Source organism: Vicugna pacos, chromosome 22 (assembly GCF_048564905.1).
Source record: "Vicugna pacos chromosome 22, VicPac4, whole genome shotgun sequence".
Classification (NCBI taxonomy): domain Eukaryota; kingdom Metazoa; phylum Chordata; class Mammalia; order Artiodactyla; family Camelidae; genus Vicugna; species Vicugna pacos.
Window position 1 is genome coordinate 17,018,468 of NC_133008.1, and position 25,273 is coordinate 17,043,740.

Here is a 25,273-nt window from a genome sequence, read left to right on the forward strand (position 1 = left end):
CTTCATACTCCTGCTTTATATATTAGGGTCTCTATTGCCAGGTACATATAAATTTACAACTGTTACATCTTCTGGCTGGATTAATCCTTTATCATTATATATATGTTTTCTCTAGCAATAAATTTTGTCTCAAAAGCTATCTTGTTTGACATTATTATAGCCAGCTCTCTTTTGGTTTCTGTTTGCATATTCAGAATAATACCAACTTAAATAGTTCAAAAATAAAACCAAGAACAGACTTTGCTCCTTTATAGCTCCATCCCCTCCCCACTTCCTTATTGGAGTTATTGTCATTCAAATTACGTATTATACGTTGGCTCCATGAACGTGGATTTATAGTTATCACTACATGCAATTGCCTTCTGTATCAGATAGAAAAGAGTTACAAGCAAAAAAAAAAAATACATGTATACTGTCTTTTATATTTATATATGTTACTTATTTTTTAATGTGGATTGAGTTATTATCTAGCGCCCTTTCATTTCAGCTTGAAGAACATTATCACGTCTCGTGGGATAAGTCAACTGGCAAAAGCATTTCTCAGATTTGTTTTTCTGAGAATATCTTATTTATTAAAATAAACGTCTTTATTTTTGAAGGACAGTTTTGCTGGGTAAAAAATTCCTTGTTGACTTTTCCTTTTAGCACTCTGGTTATATCATCTCACTATCTTCTGGGCTCCATGGTTTCTGTTAGCAATCAGTTGCTAACCTTATTGAGGATCCCTTGTAAAAGATAAGTCACTTTCTCTCTTGCTGCTTTCAAGATTCTATCTGTGGCTTTTAATAATTTGATTATAATGTGACTAGGTATAGATCTTTTTTGTTTCTCCTGATTGGATTTTGTTGAGATTCTTGGCTGTGTAGATTGTTTTTCACCAAATGTCAGAAATCTTTGGCCATTATATCTTCAAAAATTCTTCCTGCCCCTTTCTCCTTCTCTCCTTTTGGAACTGCCTCTCTGTATGTATTGGTACACTTATGATGTCTTAAGTTTCTAAGGCATTTTTCCTTTTTCTTCTTTCTTTTTTTACTTTCTGTACCTCAAACTAAACAGCCTCAAGTGACCTGTCTTCATCATTGCTAATTTTGTCTTCTAACCGATCAAATATACTGTTTATCTCCATTAGGGGATTTAAAATTTTCAGTTATTATACTTTTAAACTCAAGAATTTCTATTTGGTTCATTTTAATAAGTTCTGTCTCTGTACTGATATGTATTTGGTGAGACATGGATCTTATACTGTCTTTTAGTTATTTAGACATGGTTTCCTTTTATTTGTTAAACATTTAAAATATAGTCATCACTCAGTATCTGTGGGGCATTGGTTCCAGGACCAACTGCTGATGCCTAGATCTGCTGATGTTCTAATGCCTTATATAAAATGTCATAGCATTTGCATATAACCTGTATATATCTTCATGGATATTTTAAATAATCTCTAGATTACTTGTAATACCTGATACAATGTAAATTCTATGCAAATAGTTGCCAGTAACCTACTGAAGGACATCCTGATTGCTTCTAGGTTTGGCAATTATGAAAAAAGCTGCTGTAAACACCTGTGTGAGGCTTTTGTGTGGGCTTGTGTGTGTGTGTTTTTTTTTTTAAGACTCTTTCTAGGAGAAGTTTTGGGCTCACAGAAAAATTAAGAGGAAGGTACAATGCTATCTTATATACCCTCAGCCTCCACACACGCAGAACATCTCCCCCATTATCAACATCCCCCGGTGGAGTGGTTTATTTGTTACAATTGATGCCCCTGCATTGACACATCAAATCATCCAAAGACCATGGTTTACATTACAGTTAACTCTTGTATTCTACATTCTATGGCTTTGGACAAATGTAAACTGTCCTGTCTCCATCATTACAGAGTATTTTCACTGCCCTAAAACCCCTTTGTGATCAGCCAAAATAAACATTTTTTTTAAAGAAACAAAACTCATGACTAAAAAAGACTATTATTGAAATAACACACAAGATAAAATTCCTATTCTGATAAGCATTATGAAAAAGAGTTAAGAGGTGTTACAAAACTCTTGATGAGATTGATCAAGTCTCTCAAATCAGAAAAAGGCATATCTGATGAAGTAACAATAATGAGCAGGAGTTAAAGATGACTGAAAGTAGGGCGGTACAAATGGTTAAAAGAATGTAAGCTGTCAGTTGCAATTATTCAAGGATCTGGACTCACACACTGTTTAAAGTTACTTTTCTCTTTTACTAGGTAGCACTAGATGTTTAAGCAAATTTTTGTAAATGATGAAACTATTTATTATAAATATTAATAATATTAAATAAAATAAGGTCCATAGTAAATTTCAAGGGCAATGGAAAGACTTCCCTTTCTGGGACACTAATAGATAAGAATCCAAAATCACAGCCACACTCATATACTTTTAAAGATTTGTTTTATGTACAAAATTAACTGTCCTATAGGAGAAGTGAAAATTTAATGTAAATGCAATTATCAGTGGCTTTCTAAAGACCAAAGGAGAGAGAACAGATTATTTGTATATTGGGTGTCTGCATCAGGTTGGGATAAAAAAAAAGGGGGAATTAGCCAATGCTGGGAAAACAGTAAATATCTGGCAAGGTAAGGAGTGTGAAAACACGTTTCATCTACACCTCTGTTATGACTGGGAATTAATCTCACTCTTCTTCAAAAGTGGGAAAGATATATGAGGGCAAGGATTAAATGAGGGGTGCATTTACCGCTAGAGATTACTGAATTAAATTCCAAGAGTCAAGTTTTCCTCTTTCAGAAGTACTACAGAAATAATCTTGGATTCTGGATATCTCCCTCCAGGAAGGATTTAGTTTTGTTTGGGGGCAAGTGGTTACGGTAGGGGCAGATGATATTTGTCTTGTCAGGGCTTTGCTCGATCAGAGATGACTTTTAGTCTTTTAAGAAGACTTGTCTATATTCTGCTTGCAATTGCCAACTCCTCATTTTATCCTTGACTGCCAAGCCATCACTCCAGATACAGTCACTGTGTGGCTGAAAACCCACATGGCAAAATAATTGGTGGCTTAAAACTTGGTCATTTTGTTCATAGTTTCTTACTTGCTGCATTTGTGTTGATTTCAAGACTATTGTTAGAAACTAGGTACCGAACTTGTAGATCAAAATTTAGAAAAGTCCATTTTCATCCATTTTATCCCATTTCCAGTATGCCTTCTCCATGCTCTCTAGTGGTAATGCTGATACCTGCCTCATTGTTACAATCCAGATCTCTGTTTAATTACTAATGTAAAATACAATGTGGTCAATTCAGCTCCTTGGCCTACCTGCATCTTCGATCTGTCATACCTTTAAGGTATTCTTTCTTTTTAAGTGAGTAGACTGAATAAATGTTTTTTCTCCTTTCCCTCCAAAATAAAAGTAAAATTACAGTAAAATAATTTTTTTTAAAATATCACACAAAAACAATTTGAGAGGAGGCAAAATCAGATGATAGAAGTTAGACCAATTTTGGAAGATGCAAAATGGATTGATATCTTAGTAGAGCGAAGAAAGCTAAAAATGAACTTTCTGGCAAGTGAGTGGAGAGAATGGGAAGAAAACAAGAAGTGGGCTACATTGCAGCACTAGGACAGTCAGCCACGGGATTCAAGACACTAAAGCTTAAGGCAAAGGCTTGGAGGATAGATGAAAACAGAAGGATTGGTTGAATGTCTGAATAAAAGAGTAGCTAAGCCCTGCCTTAGGTGGGAATGGATTTTAAGAACAATAGCCTAAGATGGGGATTCCAATGCAAGTGATTCACTGAGGAGTGCTGGCAGGACAAACCTATAAGGAAATGAGAGCAGCAGGATAGAGCAGAGGATGGAGCTGAGCAAAATGTGGTTTTGCTGGCATCTAATTGCAGCCTGATCCCGTGGGAGGCTGTAGAGTGTGAATGGCATCACTGTGTTTTCTCCCCTCCCCTCATGTGAATCATTCATTGGCTGAAGGGACTACCACCAGAGTGTGTGGGGTCCGGACAAATATTTTCGAGAGAGCTGCATTTACTTAAAATGTTTTACTTAAAAACATTATAAAATGCATGAGTTCATGTAAGGCATATTGATTTATCACTTAATATTTTGAACAGTGGAGTAAAATATTACTTTATACACACACACACTTGTTTATTATTCATTCAGTGCACATGAAGATTCTTCATAGTCTTCAGGTACTATCTCTCCACCTCCAATTCCAGAATCATCTATTCATGTTCTAGATTGTCAAATACATCATTCCTGGGTAATTCATACCTTTTACTGAGAGAAGAAGATAGCAATGCTGTTCTTCAGAAACTATTTATATTGAAACAATGTAAATCTTCTTACATCTATAGTTACTTACTATCATTTATTTAATTAAAGTTAAATCATTTCTCATGATACAGCATCAACCACTATGTTGTTCAGGAATAATGGATTCTATTGACTTTCTCAAAGGCGATAATGGTGTTTTCTTGATGGTGTCCACAAGTACAAGTCTGACCAGAGCATGTGAGAAAGTGTGAATGATAATATTTTTTCTTATCATGCTAGACTTGCCATTTTAGAACTTTAGCATAAAGATAACAAAGTCTGCTTTTCAACTGTGTCTTCTCTTGGGCTCTGTAGGCTATAATTGGTGTTTGTGGTGCTGACATTCCTGACTTCCACACCACCATCACCACCAGGAGGGACAGGAGAGGGGTCCACGGGCAGAGTGAAAAGAGCCATTCCACCAGCACAAGGGCTGTCCATCCTTTGCCCAACATGGCTGAAAACCAAACCAGGAGGTCACAACCTCACCATATAAGACAGAGGCAAGAGAAAATACTGATTAGAAGTCCCCACTGGATTGCAAAAGTCTTGAACATCTTATGAGGAGATCGACAGAGGCACCAGAAGACCACGAGACATGCAGTGTAGATTCTGCAGCAGGTGGATGACCCTGGCCAAGTGTGAATAAAGTAAAGAACACCAACTGTCACCCTACCATCACTGGAGGCTGTAGATCAGAGGGAACACTGCGGTGGGAACACGGACAACAAGAGGCAAGACACAGGCTCAAGCTCACAGGTCAGTGATAAACCACTGGCAGCGAAGAGTTCTGATCTCATCCTGTGCCTGATGTGAGTAAGGGTCACCACAAATGAACATGTTGGTACCATTTTGGTGGCCCAAACACACATGATTTTATGAAAAAAATATTTTTCTGGTCAGTGGGAACTGGGGTCATCCCAGGGCTCCTCAGCTAAGGAGCCCTGGGATGGCCCCAGAGGCTTGAGTCCTGGATTTCCTCAGGGTATCTGGCTGACTTCACATGAGTGGGTGAGGAAAGTGCCCCACAGTGCAGAAATGGAGTATAGATCTGGAGTCCAGGCTCAGGGTCCTCTACATCCCCAGGCCTTCCTGGATGTTTCTTCTGGCTCCAGGCAGTTCAAGCCATGAGAAGGAGATTCCTGCCGAAGAAGGTCCCCGACAACACAGGGGACTCTCAGAACACTGGCATTCACATCTCCCCTACTCTCAAGGAAAAAATACTGTCCTATTCCTCTCTTTGGCAGCTGAGAATGCCCATATATGAGGTTTTCAGATATCAAAGCTTGGGTGGTTCCCAAGAAAGTGGTCATGACCCCACTATGAATCCACACCAGTAAACAAAGCTTGTTCTTGTACATGGAACATTCAACCTTTTATATCGTTTCTCACTGTTAAATGTGAATAAAGTCAATAGTCAAAATTCAAAATCTCCTATTAGAAAAAAAAACCCAGCAAAAACAAGCTAATTCAAAGAAACTGAAGGCAACAGATAATGTAGGGAATGCTAAATACTTCAAAATCAATATTTTCAGTTTACTCAGAGAAACACACACACACCAACGCTGCATATGAATGACAACAAAAAACAAATATATAAAGAACATTCTGAATACAAGGAGGAGTTTGTTTAAATAAAAATAATAGCACAAGTAGAATAAAAAGTAGATTAAAGGCTTAGAAGCAAAATGGAGGAACTCCCTCCCAAAATTGAACTCAAAGACAAAGAGGTAGAAAATAAAAGACAGCAAAAAAAAAAAAAAATCCCATAAAAATTATGAAATGAGGGGATTAACAAGGAGGGGTAATGCCCAGTTAAAAGAGATTACTAGTAGAACTAGAATGAAGTAAATTAACAGGTAACAGTAATAAAATATGATTCGTCAGCAGCAAAGGATATAAACCTCTAAACTGAATTGAAAAGGACATATGCCAAAGCATATTATCAGGAAATATCAGAAGAAAAAGTCTTTCAAACTTTCCAGCCTGTAAACAAATGAAATGTAACAAATAACAAGGATTATATTAAAGGATTTCATGTCAGAGTAGCATCAGAGAGTTCCACTCTCAATCAGTGCTGGATTGTTCCACAGCTCATTATGAAACGCATTACCTTACTTCCGCCTATGAAGTAGATGCTAATTTTCAAAAGGATTACACCTTACCCCTTTAGAATTCATTCAGAAGCCTCACATACTGGCTGATATAACATGTGTGAGACACTTGGACTTGGATTAATAAACAATATTTTCAAAGATGAGAAAGAGGCACATTTTTATCTTGTTAAATTAAAACAGGTGATAGACCTATATAATAAGAGGGAGACAAGTAAACGTAACAATTTTACCAAGGAGAATACATCAAGAAATGCTGATGAGGTATGACTCTAAGAAGCCAGGCGTAGTCTGTAAAACTGAACTGACTTCCTCCTTGATGTGAAGAAAAATCAGAAAAAGGATAAGACAATTAGGAGTTCAAGGAATCATGTCTAAGACTTCAGTGGCGAATGGATAACTCAGGGAACAGCAAGAACATTGTTCTGGAGAAGCATTAATTATATTCAGACTTGGAAAGCTACATTGTAGAAAGGGAAGGATCTAGATAAAATCCTCAAAAGCCTGAAAAATTCAGTTTAAACCTTAACTCTCCTTTGACATCTGTTAGTTTAAGAATTAAAACACTCCATTAGGTATTAACAACTTCGGATGCCTTTTCAGTTCAAAAATACAGGCTGCTACATTACTGAAAGAAGAAATGCCGTGTGCGCACACATATACATGATCCATAATCCATTAAGCTACTAAAGTGTTCAATGTATTTTTCTACCAACAAGCTGGCTTTCTGGTTACCTACATGAAAACAAAGATTCACTTCTCAGAGCCTAAGGCCTGATTTACTCCATTCAGCCCCCCGTAACAAAGTGTCCCCGTTAAAAGGGCAAGTATTTGGCTTTCCACTTAGATTTAACATTACTGACTATTTCCCTTTTATTGGTGTTTTTCCATTGCCTGAAACCTGCGAAACTTCTTTTTCCTTTTAGAAAAGAAAGGATATGGAAGGCAAAGATGTTATTTGGGCTTTATGAGGCTGGACATTAAAACCCTGTGGGCAGCATTATTGTTAGTCTTGAGTGGTTTCCAGGCACTTTTAAGAACCAGGGGCCCAGGCTATAAACGAGGGTCTAGAACTTCTCATACTTCTTATAAATTGTAGTAGAAATGTATCATTTTGAAATTTAAAATCACATTTGGACGATGTGATCACATTTGGTTAATAAATAGTAAGCAATCTGACATACGTTTATGACTCTATAGCACATTTCACTGACAAATCAGAATACGTATTTTTCCCAAATGTTGTTTTAAATTATATTTTAACGGATATTTGGCTGAACTGCTCTTTTGTGGGGAGAGAAGACACAGATATCTTAGAATTATGCATTTGCAAACAATTTAAAACAATATGTGGACTATCAGATTAAATTAAAAATAAAGTATTTTAGCATGAAGTATATATAAGACCATAAATTATGAACTTAGTAGTGTGGTCTGGCGTGTTAGGCCAATCATCAAGGCAAGTGTCAAATTCCACTGCGAGAAATCCAGTTTAGCTGTTCAAACCATTTTCTTACCCTAGCAGTAGTCAAAAGTATGTTTTAATTTAAAAGTTACAAGATTTAGGGGTGGAAAGGACCTTGCTGATAATCCTGCCAGCATCACCACTTGACAGAATGGGAAACAAAGGCCTTCAGTGAGTCAGAATCTCATCTTTTGCAAAGCACAGTTTTACACGTTCATCTAGCAGTTGCTAGTGTTGACATTTACAATATTTCAAATATCTGATTTGACTGATTTTTCTACATTTGACTCCCTATTAGAATTGACTTATTTGTAATCAATATTCAAACAAATCTGGGAAAAAACAGATCAACAATTACTCTATCCTCTAAAAGAGATCTTGCAGAAAATGTTCACTGAGGTCAAATTACCCTTTTTGGCTCTCCGATTTATCAGTCTCACCAGTAAACGACAACTTCCCACTTCATTTAACCTGCCTCAAAACGGGCCAACGGTAGGAAAAAATTGTGTCTTTTCACAATACGTGACTCCATAGACAACAACTAGACACCTAGGAAAAGCCATGAATAAATAATAACTCTGTAAACCAAATTGGCATATAATGTTAAAAGAGGAAAATAAGAAGAAAAAATTACAGGCTGAGCCAATACTTTTCAAGCAGAATTAAAAGAAAAACAAAAACAAAAACAAAAAACTGTCCATTCTTGCTGAACCCAATTTTGTCTCTTGCCCTATTTGCTGGCAACGTGTTTAGAGTCTGTCTTTTTGTGTGTGCGTTTTGCTTTATTTCTCTTTATTGTTAGCAGCCTTACCCATTCTTCTAACAATAGAAATCTCAGGAGAACATTTTCTCTAATCCTACTCCCAACTGTTAGTTTGGTTGTTTATCTACTTTCTTGACTCACAGCCCAAACCTTCTGTATCGGTCTTGTTCGCAACAAGGGGAGCAGGAAGAAGACTCGTATGGCATTTTTAGAGCCATTTGTTATTGTGGCAGCGAAGAATCTGTAACACCCTGCACAGATTGTCAGTTTGTCCTATGATGAGAGGAATGGTAGTTAGATAAATAGAAAAATGTGTGGTTTGCTTTCTAAAAACTCGGGTGCATTTTTACAACCATGATGGAAATGAAAGCGAAAAGAACCTGGGAAAGGAGAGTTTGGAGGAAAGGGTTATATCTTCCCTTTTGTTATAAATTTTAATCTCAAAGAAGACAGGAGAATGAGTTTTTACAGTTTTGTATCTGTTCATTGAATGTGTCTGGCTTGTAAATAACCCAATTTACAGGTTCTCAATGCCTGATCAATGCAACATCACCCTTTTCAGTTTCCTCATCTACAAAGAGAGGAACTAGAGGGAAATTAACACAAAGTAACCTTCCAGCTCTACCATTCTGTGAGATGCTCTATTAAATCAATAAAATAAAATAAATGCCATTATTTGGCTTCATTAAAAAGAACATGATAAACCATTTTTACTCTTTCTTACTGGAGCTGAAATTCTTAGCTGCTGAAAAATTTCTTCATGCTATTCATTTCAAAATGAGATTTACTTCACTTGGCTGTAGTTAGTTTTAAAGCATAACTTCCTTTATCCAATGTTTTCTTTTGTTAATTTTTCAAAAGTTATACTAGTACATTGCAGAAAGTTGGAAAATAATTTTTTGGCAAAGGACTTGACATTTTTAATAAACACAAAGATAACTTTAGTATATTTTCCACTGTCTTTCATATTCAGTTTGCATATTTATAGTCACGAGAAAATTATACAATATAGCCTATATTTCCACATAATATTATGTAGTAAGTACTTTCCATGTTGCATCACACAATTTTCAATGCAATTATTATTTAAGTAGTCAAAATGGTCTAACTATCGAAAGGACACACCCAAGTTTTCTGGTCTGTTTCATAGTGTTGGACATATAGAAGGTTTACAACTTTTTACTAGTTAAAAAGATGGTTCAGTAAGCAAGTTTGTGCAACTTCTTCTCTTTATTTAAGATGATTTTGCATTCCTTGCTAAAGACATTTTGCATAAATTTAAAGTAGTTACAAATTCACGGAGTCATGAATTGTCACCTGCTCTGCCCTCTCCCTAGAGCACTCCCAGCCCCCTTGCTTTGATAGTGTAACTTACAAATTGTCTCTAAGCCTCAACCTAAAATACCACTTCCTTAGGGAGTCCGCGCCTGAGACCCCACACCATAGGTGGCTCCTACTATTAGGTATTTCCACAGTACTTCTCTCTGATGTAACTAGATGTCACATGTTTAATATAAGTCTTCTGTAACACTTAATTAAAACTCAAATAGGTTTAATATAAACGGCCACAGCCCCAACAGAAATGACTCTTTGCATTTGAACCAGTGAGTTAATAAAATAAAGACAACCTTTTTTTAACCCCTCTTAATTCACCAGTGGTGGTTTTTTTCTTTCATACAATCTTTCCCAAATTTCCTAGCTGGATCCAAGTACACATTAGAAGGCCACTGCATTGCTTGGAAGTCTCTGGAGAAAATGTCCACATACTGGCGACAGAAGCAGATAATAAAGTCCATAGTGAAAAGTAAACATTTTAGAGAAATTCAAAATAAGAAGGATATCACACGAATGCATTTTAGAGAGAATAGGAGTATTTAAGTGAGCTGGCTTCCAAACATGAGCTGTCAAAACAGCAACAAAAAATGAAAATTCACGAAGTGTCTTGGCATCACGTGCCTGTGTTTTGTACAAGACTTTGCACAGAATCTCAGGGTTACCTTCAGGCCACTCTAGGGTGTGAGGGGAAGTCTCAGTGAAGTGGGCTGTCCACATCTCTTAGCATATTTTCACCTTTTTTTTTAATACTGAAATTTAAATGTAAAATTTTCTTGGTAAAAAAGAGTTTCTGCCACTAATCTATTTTTTTTTCCTTTAAGGATTTGAAACTAACTGAATATGTGACTAAATATTTAATCTCATTAATTCATTCCTAAAATGTTTACAAACACATCGTGTGGCTAGGAAATGTCATACTTAATGGAAATACAAAGTGAGTTAAAACATGACTGTCACAAACAAGAGACAAACATGGATATTTTGTTGATGATACATTGGAGGTATTAAGTGCTAAGTGCTGTGGGAACATGGGAATGATGCTGTCTTGAAAAACTAGTGAAAGCTTCCTATTTGAACATGTTCTTGATGTACAAATAGAGGACTTCAAAGTAGAGAAAGTGTGCAAGGGCATTTAAGGCAATGAGGCAACTCGTGGGAAGAACGTAGCAGAAGAGCAACAATTCATGTGAAAGACATAGACAAACTGTGAAAAGTTCCCTGTGGCCAAAGTCTAAGATTTCTGATCTGCTGTTGGAAGAGGTAAGTTGGAAGACGTACTTTGAGGCCATAATTTGAAGTAATACAGGTTCTGGGAATGCCATGAAAGCAACAAAAATAAAAATAAAAACAAAACAAACAGACAAACAAAAACTCAACACTGAACTAGGAGATGGAGTCTTAGGTTTTATGTTAGTAGAACCACATGGAACCATCAAAATAAATACAGATGAGAATCAAGGAAGACTCAGATTGCAAGAGGTATACAATAAGGTACTGAATGCAGAATAAATTGGTGAGCAATTTCTGAAACAGATTACATAGAACTTTGTGACTGTTTGTGAGTGGCAAAGATGAGACAAGCATGATTTTAAACAATCTAACTTGAAAGGGAATTCTGCAGGGTCCAAGAAAGGTAATAAACAGAGTAACTTAGGAGACAGACCTAGGTTTGAACACTGACTCAAGTCCATCTGCTATTCAAGTGATTTTAGGCAAGTCACTTCACCTCTCTAAAATTCAAGCTCCTATACTGATTAAAACAAATGCTTTTGTGAGTATTCAAAGAAAAGTCTGAAAATGTTCCACACAATGTCTGGCACTCTGTTACATGTCCATTAAATCTTTAATATTACCATTGCTGGTTCAGAGGCCAATGTTTAATGTAAATTCATAAGATTCCCCATTCTTTTTGCAAAGGTGCTGACCTTTCCATCTCCAGTAGATTAGATGTGAGGATCCAGACATGCACATAATGATCTTCCTCCTGTTCTTCCACTGTTCCAACTAACGGGATTTCAATGGATTTAGCAAATATTTATTCAATAACGGATACAGGTCTGGTACCCGTCCAGATGCTTGGGACACCTACAGTAAAAGGGCAAATTAAAAAAACAAAAAAAAAGGCAGACAAAGCAAGTAAGATTTTTTTTTTCCAAAGAAGACAAGCCAATGGCCAACTGGTACAGGAAAAGGTGCTCGATATCATGAATCATCAGGGAAACAGAAATTAAAACCACAGTGAGCTATGACTTCACACCTGCTAAGATGGCCAATAGCAAAAAGACAAGAGATAACAAGTGTTGATGAGGGAGTAAAAGGAACCCTGGTGCACTGCTGGTGGGAATGTAAACTGGTGCAGCCACTCTGGAAAACAGTATGGAGGCTCCTTAAAAAATTCAAAACAGAGCTCCCACATGATCCAGCAATCTCACTTTTAGTACGTATCTGAAGGAAACAAAATCACTATGTCGGAGAGATATATGCATCCTCAAGTTCATTGTCAGATTATTTACAACAGTCAAAACAGGGAAACAACCTAAATATCCACATACAAATGAATAACTAAAGAAAACGTGGTGTATACATATATAATGAGGTACTACTCAGACCAAAAAAGAAGAAAATCCTGCCATTTGTGACACCATGGATAGACCTTGAAGGCATTATTTTAAGAGAAATAAGCCAGACAGAGAAAGACAAATACTGTATGATCTCAGTTATATGTGGAATCCTAAAATTAAAAAAAATGAACTAATAGAAACGAAGGACAGATTGGTGGTTGCAACTGGTTGCAGCTGGAGGGAGGTGAGGGTAATGAGTGAAGCTAGTCAAAAGGTACAAACACCCAGCTTCAGGATTAATAAGTTCTGGGGATGTCATGTACACAATGTTGACTATAGTTAATAATACTGTATTATATATTTGAAATTTGCTAAAAGAGTGAATCTTAAAAGTTCTTTACCACAGACAAATATAATTGTAACCATGTGAGGTCATGGAAGTTAACTAAACTTACTGTGGCAATCATTTCAATATACATATATATATGCATCAAATCATTATGCTGCACACCTAAACTAATACAAGGTTACATGTTAATTATAATTCAATAAAAATGGGCGGGGGAGGGTAGAACTTGTCCAGGAAAACATAAAAAAGCAAGCAAGCAAATAAAAATACTTTATTTCTGAACTTGCTTAAGAAAACAATGTAAAGAAAAAAAAGAAAAAAACCCTGAATCATATAAAACAATTAAAAACACTTGGAAAATGAAAGTGGTGGTCCTTCAGTAGGATGGCCAGGAATGATCTCTTTCAGGCGCTCTGAAGAGGAAAAGGATTGATATTGCAATGAATATAAATCCCATAAGATGACCTTACATGAGACAATATGCTGAACTTGTCTTCAGGAAAAATGGAAGGAGCTAATCTGGACTTATCTGTAATACAGGGGTATGAAGTCAAAGTTTTTTCCATGAACATCACATCTCTTCTTCCCCTCCAGGTGTTGAGCTCTCTCTTTCCATATTTATAATTTTTAAAACAGAACAACCTGGATTAGCTGCCCTCAAGCTTTGTCTTATAATATTTTATCTTGTCCTTTTTACTAGTTGATACGTAGAATTTATGGGATTTTTGGCATTTGTCCCATCCACTGAAGCTAAATGAGGACCCGCCGAAACACCAGGGAAGCACAAGAAAGATGCTTAAGTCCATCAGTAATTTTACGAGTGTTTAAATAAGATAGGAGACGTTCAAGGGCAAAGTTCCAAATAAGGAGTGAAAAACAGCAGAGGCAAGCTGGTAACTCTCCCTCTCCCAGTCCTCCTGTAGTCATCCTGCCAGGATGCTGTAGGGTCTAGAAGGACTGAAAGGTGACAATGGGAAAAGAATCTCCTGTAGTTTACATGTAACTTGTCCATAATTCAGTTCTCAGTCCAAAGCCAGAGATGTCCAAGAACCGTGTCATCAAAAAAAAAAAAACTCCCGAATTTCTATTTATTTGCAGTTATTTATTTGCAAAGAGAATAGTTTACAGCCTGAATCTCATAAGCTATTCAATAAACAGGTAGTAATTGTAATAACCCAAGAATGAAGAGATCTCTATTTCTATGTTTATTTTATTTTGAGTATTGAAAATAGATATGTCTATGTATTTTAAGGTAGTTCAAAAGGTAAGTATGTTGCTTGAATTATCACATGAATGTCTGTCTCTTATATACTCTGTGTAAAATTGTGGTTCCCCCAAAGTCAAGCGAAGCTAACTGTTCCACAAATTTCCGGAATCTGACCCTCGTGGTAACATTTAACAGGAGCACTTCGTTTGTTTCTGACATTTTATCAGAACTGAAACTGCTTAATTCACACAGTACTGAATTTAGCCCTTCTTTTGTAAGTTTCAGCAGACAATACCCAAAGGGTGAGGTGGCTGTTGGCCTCAATGACTGATTTCTACTCAATGAGACATAAAGGAATAGAACTCCTGGGCAACTTGATATGGAATGTGTCATCCACAGGTCAACTGGCTGCAACCACCCAAACTCATTTGTTTAGGCCTGATTAAGTCCAGCAGGGGGAGTATGAAAATGAATTCAAAAGGATCAAATAAGAGAGAAGTATCAGGAAAACCAAGTCTCATATGCTTTCATTTCCTCCTACAATAGGAAGCTGTTGCCCTGTGCTGTCAGGTTCATGAACTTGCTAACAGCTTTTTATAGGAACAGTACGTTTTCTACATTTGATGTAAAAGAGACACATCTGAGCGTTCACCAGTGTCCACTTGTATCCTGGATTGCGGCAGCATGGAACTCTTCACGGCCTGACATTTTAAAACTGGCCTTGGACACAACGCTTTGTGTGAGGTAAAATGACTGCACTCCCAAGCCTGCCTTGAAAAGGTTGACAAGATAACCCAAATGAGACCATGTTTCACTGTCTGGTTGTCATTGTATGGCAGAGTGCAAGTTGAGTCTGTGGGGGGAAGTGGGCTCAGGAAAGAAAGGGATAAAGCATGCAATTAAAGGATAAAGCACGCATATTAGTAAGAAAAGACTACTTTTCTTTGATAAATAAGGTCTTTTTTTATCAATAATAAGGGACAAATTATAATTTAATAAAGTATTATTTCTGCTTTAAATACTGAAAGCATATAAATACTATAGCTTTTACTGGTCTTTTTGTGTTCCATGGGTCTTTTGGACATTTTGGGAACAAATGGGCTCAAAGTAGATGGAGGGTCTATGTTGCCCCCTAGCGGAGTGTAGTAGTATAACCAGGATCTTAAGTTGGAGTTGGAATTGGAGCAGTCTCTCTGCCCTGTGTAGGTCTTAGGATCCCCCATATCCTCCGGTTCATTCTATTTAACTGTCTGAGTAAAACTTTTACTTTGTCTCACATTCAAAATGTACTAGTTATAGACTTGGAACAATTTTCTTACTTTCTCAGTCACTGTTTCCTCATCCATAAAAAGGAAATATTAATACCACAGGCTGCATGGGGTTGTTGTGAGAAGTCGATTTGATAATGCAGGTGAAGTCTACTGTACAGTGTCTAGCAATAGTCACCACTCAGGAAAAAGCTCACTTGAATAATAAGTAATAATAATATTACCGGAAAATGCCAACGTGTGAAAGAAGAACTCCACAGAGTTTCTGAAGGAGTCTGCTTTTCATTCTGATTCCTGAGGCTACGTTTGTGTGACACCTGCAAGCGTGAAACCAGCGAGGTCCCAGTCTGTGTCCCCACTTCCACTGAGCTATCTTGCAACCAGACTCTACACACTCTACCAAAACTGTTCCAGTCAGACTGAACTGGTGGACCATGAAATGTTCATGGTATAGATCAGGACCCAACACATGACTCAATTCTCTTTTGAGAAACTGTCACTTTTGAAAAGGCCACACCAAGTGACAGAAGTAATATGGAGACAAGTCTTATTTCACATGGCACGGGCAGATAGATATAAAGTATCTGTCCCAGTAATTAATTCCTCAGCTGCTTCTGCCTTCTACTCTCCAGTAGATAATTCCATTAAATATGTCCTGAGCGCATATGCTAGAGGCTCTTTGCTGCAATTTACACACACTGGTTCCTGACTTCTTTCATGAAATTTTAAATGGCGAAAAGAGATAAACACTCTGATTATCTATGTGTCTGATAAATGAATGCCACAACCAAATTTTACAGCTAAAAAGGTTATTTACTTAAGTGAGACTTTTTTTTTTTTGTGCATTGAAAGGTCAGATTTTTTTTTTCCTTCCATGGCTGTGAAATTGCTTCTGCTTTTTAGCAAATCTTCTAAGACGGCTCTTCTCCTTGCAATGTTGACAAGGACATGAGAAGGATGTGGCCTGAGGAAATCAAATGAGCAGCATAAAATCCTGGCTGGAATCGCAGGCAGCCCACAGTTTGCGGTTTTTGAAAGTCTGTCAAAAAAGTTGCGTAATATGAAAGTGGAGACGGGACTTCTGAACAAAAATCAATAGCTGGGTCTTTTGAACTGCCCATGTACAAAGTTCTAATGAAAACGTCCTTGAGGGGAGTTTTAATAGTGGACTTTGAGATCAGTTTCACCACTGGTCTGATAACGCTACAGAACATTTGAAGTTTTCAAAGAATTCAAGCCCTGCAAAATTTGGCTCAGACACTGAGGATGTAAATGCCTCTGAGGGGTCTGAGAAATAGCAACCCATCACTGAAGAATATACGATGTATGTGTTTCCTGAACCGTGTCAAATTTTAGCCACAGGATACAATTTACTTCAAGGGGGTTGATAGCTCTCTAAAAAGCAGCACTCCATGTTCAAACTAATAATTGATCAGGTGCCAGGTACCTGGTAGTAAGCGCACAGGAGCGACTAAAAATGTGTCACCCAGGAGAGCTGATTAGAAGACACATTTTCTAAATGTATTTTATTTAATCTTCTGACCAGGAGGGTGTTTGTACTATATTCATTGATAGGGTTTTTTCTGTTTTTCTTTTCCTTTTTTCCTTTCATTTCATTCTTTCTTTTTTTTTTTTTTTTGGTAAACATTTGTTCATCTCAATTCGAGCTAGAAAATTATTCATGACTCTAAAAATCACCATGGTAGCGCCAACGTACAAAACAGAGGTTAACATTTTAGGTCACTTACTGCTAGTTCTTTTGTTTTCTCATCTCTAAACCTTAAACATAAAAATACCCATTAGTTGTGGATGAAAATTTCTTACTCAGTAGATTGGGTAAAAATCAAACAAATTAAGCAGAATAACACTCACTAGCATTTACAGAATCTGGCCTCCAAAATTGGAAATGTTTCAGTTCTCAATTGAGCTGCCTTTGGAAAATTCATGCTTAAGCTATGCTTGAAAATACCAACCTACCCACCCATCAAAGGCAAGCGAAAATGTTTCTGTGGGATGAGTAGTAAAGTGTTCTTTTTCTGTTGTTCCCTACTCAACTGTCAAATCTCTCTGCCTCACACAGAACAAAGTAATATCTTAAAAATAAAATGATCAACTAGTATTTAGAGGGTTGTATTACTGATGTGAACTACTTTTTTAATATTAAGTATATATACCATAGCTATTTTGCTGTTAATATAACCTGGACAGAAATATTACTTTTTATTACTCTTAATTATTGACTCAGTGTCACTATGGCTAAACTGATTTGTTTCATATTTATTGCTCTCAGACAAAGTCTGTCAGGCAAGTAGATTATTTTAAAAACAGAGTTGAGCAACTTGTCCTACACTGGAATTTAAATCCAGACTGACCCCGATCTGAATCCGAGCTCTCAGTCAACTCTTTAGCCAAACTGCCTCTGGAGACTCCGTAATCAGCTGCTCAGACTCCAGCAGAAGCAGCACAAATCACGTCCCCAGACAGTTCTGTGTGAGAAGTCGGCAGCTGTAAGGGATGCTCCGAGTCTCAGGAATGGTTACCCTCTTGGACGGGGTTCCTGAGAAGTGGGGTCTGAGACAAGGAGGCTTGTGCAGGTGGCTTACTGAGAGAGTGCTCTCAGAATAAAACCAACCACCACAGACTTACGTGGAAATGAGAGGAGCAGAAAAGAACATGGGGTAAAGCCAAGTAAAGAGGTGGGAGCTGCTGAAATCTCAGCCCAATTCCACAGGGAGCATGAGGAATACTGCACAGTTATACCATTTAACATGGGGGGGGGGCATTAGCGGTCATATTGACTACTGTGCACCATGGCAGGGGGTAGGGAGGAGAATATAGCCGCAGATGTTTCTGTGAGCAGTGACTTCCATCAGGCACGGACGATTCTCCAGAGAGAAGTGTTTCTATCAGCCACTTGGTACCAATAATCATAGCAGCTGGGGGAAAGGTGTCCCGTCAAGCAAAGAGGGTATGGCTAGGGCAACAGAGCATCTGTTACAGGTAGGAAGAGAGGGTAGGAGGCTGGCGGAAACACGACGTCATCAGTGGACTTGGATTTCCAGAGTAACGACCAGTAACCCGGAGGATGAGACTGGCTGCTGCTCTCAATCTAATACTCAAGCTATCTTTTAGTAAATGTTTCTTAACCCTTTTAAATCTCAAGTAGCTCATTGGTTCAATCTGCTTTGTGGACCAGATTATCTCTAACATGGATTGTATTTTTTTTTTAATTATGGTTCAATATTCAGGATTTTCTCACTAGAATATTTTTTTTTCTCTCCACAAACAAATGTTTAGTTAATCTGCATTTCCTGTGTCTTGGGTCTAATTATGAGTTTCCTAAAATAAGAATTAGGCTCCCGGATGGAACTGGAATTTCCCTTTTAACCATGGGAGTAATCTTCACTTTATGCACTGCCTGCTATTCACATCTGTTTAGAGTTGATGAAGTTACTGCCTACTCAACGCCTTACTCACCTGTAATAGTCTTCCTAAAATGGGCCCCAAGAAATACATTCTCTAGATCTGGAGAGTATCATCATTTTCTCTGACAATCAATTCTGAAAAGAGGCACCATTTTGGAATCAAAATCCCCCAACTTTCATCACATCACACTTTCCTTTATGCATCTCCAGTTAGTGCCATCACCAGGGTTCACACACTTGACACGTAATGCCTGTGTTACAGAGGCTACATTTCTTTCCCCTCGACCCTCTGTACATGCTGCTGCAAGATGCCTTTCTAGAACCTCACCTTTTGACAGAATCCCCTCCACTAAAAATGAGCAACGCACACGTTTTCTTAAAAAGATATCTCCACACTCACACAAAAGGTAACTATATGAGGTGATGGATATGTTAACTAGCTTAATATGGTAACCACCGCACAATGTATACATATACTGAAACATCAAGCTGTACACTTTATGCACATATCATCTCCATTTTTCAGTTATATCCCAGTGCAGATGAAAACAAACTCAAAAAGGGAAAACAATAAACAAAACCAAAATAACCTCTCAATTTATCTTACCTTGGCATCCATTGGCCTTAAAGAAAGTTTCAATGCCACGTTTACAACTTTACGTTGTATAAGAGATTTATGTATAAGAGAAGGGACACCATAGGGTTAAAAGCACAGACTGTGCAGAAAGAGTGGTTGGAGTTTCCTATTTACTAGTAATTGCTGTGTGACCGCAGGGAACTTACTTCACTTCTCTATGTTTCATTTTCCTCAACTATAAAATAGGGATAATGTAAGTACCTATCACACAGGAGTTTTTCTGAGAGTTAGAGGAGTTAATGAGAAAAGGACACAGGATGAGAGGGTGTAGAATGCCAATGTGACGGCAGGGGTGTGGAGGGAGTGATTACTATTTCATACAGCGTGGCCTGGGAAGGTCTCTTTTTATACAGTAGTTAAGAACCCAGGATCTACATTACCTGGGTATGAATCCCAGATACATTGTGAATCAGTCTTATGATCTTTGGAAATATTTTGTTTTCCTTTTATATTTTAGTCTCTCGGTTGTAAAATGTGGATAGAAAACATCAACTGCATAAAGTTACTGTAAGGATTAAATGAGGTGATGGATGTCCAACACTTAGAAAAGGGGCGTAACGCATGTTAAGTGCTCCACAAGTACTCATTCTTACTGTTATTAGGTCACATTTAACTGCCAACCCCTCAAAAATCTAAAAGAACACTACTACTCAGCCATAGCAAAAAGATGACATCTTGCCACTTGTATCAACATGGCTGGACCTTGACGGTATTACGCTACGTGAAATAAATCACACAAAGAGAGACAAATATCATGATTTCACTCATATGTGGAATCTAAAAATAAAGAAACATAAATAAATAAACAAACAAGGGGGAGGATGTAGCTCAAGTGGTAGAGCACATGTGTAACATGCATGAGATCCTGGGTTCAATCCCCCATAGCTCCAGTAAAAAAAAATAAATAAATAAAAAAATAAACAAACATACACACACACATACAAATACATAGAACAGCGGGGAAGGGGTAGGGAGGGCAAAATGAGTAAACGGGGTCAGTTGCATGGTGACAGATGGAAACTAAATTTCTGGTGCTAAGCATGCTATTGTGTATATAGAAGTCAAAATACTATGCTGTACACAGGAAGCTTATTAATGTTGCAAACCATTGTTACCTCAATTAAAAAAAAAACTAATCTGAAAAAACACAACTTGCCCTTCATAAGGGTTTGGACATATTTGGTGAAACAATGACTTGAGGCAATGTGAGCACCCTATTACCTAGAAAGAAAGCTCTGGCTTTCCTTTTCATGAAGCGTACGATGCAATTAAAATACTTTCGATGTTTAAGGGAGAACAGTCACACAGGCTAAGGTATAATATATAGCAGGATCCTATTTCCATGGAAAAGAACCAGGGAAACTAGTTGAAAGAGAAAAGAAATGTATCTCTCCACATTAGGAATACTCTAGATTTTTTCATAAATGCTTAAAAAAGTTGTAAAGTAGGGTGCTCTCATTTTCAATATTATGAGTAATAGGATAGTATCAGCTATTCACAAATTCAGCCCTCAAATTAATAGGCATTCTCATTGACCATTTATGATTTAGTCCCCCCAGACCACCAGTGGACGCTGAGGATAATAGCCAAAATCATGATTTTTGACTCAAGTGGTTAGAGAATTCGACCTTTTCCCCATCCCTTCCACAAAGGAAGGGGATTCCAATGGACTGTTTCCTTTTCTATAAGGCACATGAGTCAATTCAATATTGAGCAAGAGACAAAGAAGACAAAGAATTAATCATCACTTTCTTCTTGGTTAAATTTATAAAGTCCATTTGCCCTCTTGGTGAATAGTCACTTAGCTTTAATTGAATCAGTACGTAAATACCACAACTGGACAGAAGTCTTTGGAGATATTTCTTCACCCCAACCATTAAAATATTTTCTGCTTTAACTACAAAGTATAAAGCATGTCATGGTCTTCTACCGCTGTAGCAAGTGTTTAAGACAGAAATATAAGCGATTTAAGGACAGCTGGAAATGAAACAAGATTTTTGTCATTATTCTCATTCCACTAATCTGTTTTGAAACACAAAATGCAAATCCACAAGGGGATGCTTAATATAAAACAATGAAAAATGAATGAAATGAATTTTTCATTATGTTTTTCAAACTAGCATAATATACAAAGAAGCAAGTTTTCTGCTCTACTAAAAACAAATCAAAAGACCACCAGGAAATTAAAATAAAACATAACAACACTAGAATTATAAAAGAAGAAATGCAATTTAAAGTCAAATAAAATGTCAATTACTTTTTTTGACTGAAGTAAACAAATGTATTCTAGAAAGGCTAAATCTATTTTTTACTGTAAAAGAATTAGCAAACTCTACACATATGGGACACTTGAGTGTTGATGTGATTTTACAGAGAAAGATAAGTAACAGTTATTCCACTCAGGAAGTCTTATGTAACACTGATTCTATGTCAAGTAACACTATCATGGCACCATGATCTATTCCCTATTATCTCTCTAACTATATGGAAATCACTTGCATTATTATTATTAAATCATAATCTAGATGGTATTTAATTGGAGCCCAACAATACACTACATGATACTTTATCAAGAGTGGATACATCCTTCTATTATAACAAACTTTTAAAGAACACCTTGATAAATTTTCTCCCCATAGCAAAAAGCTCTCAAATCTGCTTCCAAGAAAAATCCTGATCTGGCCAGTAATCCATCAAAGATCAAAGCAATGGAATCCTACAAAGAAGCTGATCTGTACAAGCTTAGACAGGGTGGAAAGAACTGTGACCTGTGAGGCTGAACAGAGCCTCTAAGACCAACAGCTTTAGACTTTGAAGTTGCATGGCTTACGGAAGTTAAAAAAAAAAATCAGCTTATTGTGGAAGGTGAGAAGGCAGAGGAGGAGAGAGCAGAAAGAATGCATCTTCATAACTTTGAATTGTTATGGAGTGATGTACTGGTGAGGGAGAAACCAAGGACCTCAACTGGGAGGTAAACTAACCTGGTCATTTCCCACTAGATAAGTTCCTTCTAGCACCAGGGATGAGCATTCTCTCCACTTGCATCCTGTCCAACCACCATGCAATTAAACACTTGAGGCTGGTTGAGCAAGGTCTTAGGGAGTCATAAATGGGCCCTAAAATTAGTCATATTAGTTTAAAATAAAAGAAACTGCTATTTAGCAGATTCAAAATTGCTATTAGCAATGTAATATGATTGCTTCCAAAAATAGAAGATCAGAATAAAGAAGAGAAAATTAAAAATTAGATTTATGTGGGAATATACTATAGGACACCCTGTGAAGCTGGCATGGGGCAGGCGAGGTGCCAGTGGAGTGGGACCATTCAGCTTTCCAGATACCTATTACACATTTTTCACTGCACTAGCAACAGCAAATCCTGTTAACAAGAATGAATGTATCAACAAGTAATAGTGTGGGAAAATATGCAAGGTGTATTAAGTAAAGCAAATAAGCACATTGCTAAACTTGGTCCCATTTTTATAAAAGTGGGTTTATTAGTGAACATAAAGAGCAAAATTATAGCAAATATACACAGGAATGTTAGCAGTAATTAACAACGATTGTCTCTGGGAGACAGAGACTTCCCAAGGAGGCTTTCAAACTTCTGTGTTGTATTTCTGAAATGTCTAAATTTATTTTGTAACATGAAAATGTTACTTTAGTAATCAGAAAAAATAAAAATACTTTAAATTTGATAAAGCAGCGCTTATAATAAATTATTGGCTTGCCAATCACTCTGCCTTTTAGAACAAAGGGAATATGACCAAGTCACTTCTATTCTGAGCGATGCAGAACTAGCTGGGGAGGTGCCTGTAAGGGAGAGCAGAGGGCGTCTTCCAGCTCCCATTCCCTTTCCTCATCACTTTCATCATCTGCCCTGTTTTGGTGCTCACAGAATCCGTGGCATACCATGTTATCTGTGTGACTTAATTTTTAATTCCATTTTATAACTGAGGAAATGTGATGCCCAAGAGTTAGTTACTCAGGGATATGTCCCTGAACGTAGAGCTAACAGAATTTGAATTCGGGTCTTGACACACTGTACATTAGTAAGTTCTCTCTCTGGTCTATACTGCCAAATAAACTTGTTACCTTAAGGTTATGATATTTATGTAAGGGAATCTTGTGGATAGGTAAATCTACTTAAATCTGATTTCGTAAAATCACAGGGGGAAAAAAAAAACAGTGGCCATAGCCCATTGTCTCAGATGAGGAAGCTACTACGAGAGTTTTGAGAGACATAAAGTTAACATCTGACGGTACAATAATGAGGATGAAATTAGGAATTCACTGAGAAAGAATTTCACAACAGGATACAAAAGGATGAGAACCTTCAGGGATGAAGAGACATGGCTGACTGGATTGTAAAAGTGGTAATAGGAAAACAGAGGCTTAACATAACTAAGCTGGTGAAGAATGCTAAAGTAACGGTCGGAAATGCTGTCATATTTAGATTAGGAACAACAACCTGGCAAAGAAATGATGCGTGGTAAACAGTAAATACAGTCTAATACAGTCAAATACTATTTTTGCTTAATATTATTTGTCAAAAAATGATCTTCAAACTAGAAAATGTAGAATAATAATTGAAGGCCAATTAAGTGAATAGATTATTTTAAAAGCCAATCTAAAACCGGTTCAGTTACAAATGAGTGGCATTCCAGGGCCCTGAAAGCACTTAGAAATGTGATTGCTGGCAGATGGGCAATTTTCAAAGAATTTTATACCAGCATTTTTTCCAAAACATGAAGACACTAGTACTAAACAAACTGTGGGCCAACAAGCTTGTAATTGACTCTGTGAAAATGTCAAAAAGCATGATGTGTAGAAATTTAGAAAACCAAGGAATAGTATTCAATACCAAAATGCTCGCACCATGACTAGCTTAGTGTACTTTTTGGTAATGGAACTAGACTGATGAAAGATTATGTTAACACAGCATACCTGAACTTGAGCAGGCATTTAACAACATATTTCATGATATTCTTTTAGGACATGATGGAGAAGCTTGCTTTGATAATGAAATAATTAGCTGGATTCACAACTGGTACTAAATCCTTAACTTGAGGGTCTTGCGAAAGGATAGGTGACAACCTGAAGAAAATTCTCCAGTGATGTGGTGTATACAGCTCCACATCTACATTTGTATGAACTTAACCTTGTACCATTCAGCAATTTCTGGATGAGTTGCATGGGAACATTAATCTAATGCTGATTATCTAAATTTGCATATGACCCTAATTTGGAAGATATGACCCATAAAGATCTAAAATATTAAGAATGATAGACCAAATCTAATGCTGATACTTAATCAGTAAATGTAATTCTTGCATTTTGATTTATCTAATGAGCAACTGTAAAAGTAAAGAACAGAAAGATGAAGCTTGGGTTAATTAAAAATGTATTTGAATGTAAATATATTTATAATACATTTTATATATTATATAAAAGTAATTATATATACATATATATGAAATATCTTTTTTTTTGCATGTTTAAATCCATTTATTGTTCATGTAACAGCAACAAGGTTTCCATTAATGAACCAGTTTGCTCAACTCTCAGGCCAATATCTGACTCTTAATGTCTGACCCCACTTCCTGACTCTCGGGTGTGGGGATACGATTTAGGTGAGGGTGATGAGAAATCTGCATCCCTGTAGCCACCAGGATTTGTTCAGATATAGGAAAGTAATACAAGTAGAATGTATCAAACCATCTCCAAGACTTTTGCTAGAACTATTAAGAAGAAGACAGTCTTTCTGCTAAGGTGCTGCACTGTAGGAATACAAGCCTGGAGCATCTGGCAGTTATCTAAGTAACCTCCGGGAACAACCTGCCTG

General features: G+C 37.0%; 1 long non-coding RNA gene across 2 annotated transcripts in view; it reads right to left on the reverse strand.

Moving 5' to 3' along the window:
* The window catches only part of LOC116285062 (uncharacterized), a 1,093,935-nt gene that overhangs the window by 447,320 nt on the left and 621,342 nt on the right, over nt 1-25,273 (reverse strand). The window contains exon 7 of one of the 2 annotated variants that reach the window (XR_012063121.1): nt 16,342-16,406. The exons of the other annotated variant lie outside the window; for it this stretch is intronic. This is a non-coding gene — a long non-coding RNA (uncharacterized lncRNA). Of the gene's footprint in view, nt 1-16,341; nt 16,407-25,273 lie in introns of those variants that run through there. 2 annotated transcript variants of the gene reach the window in all.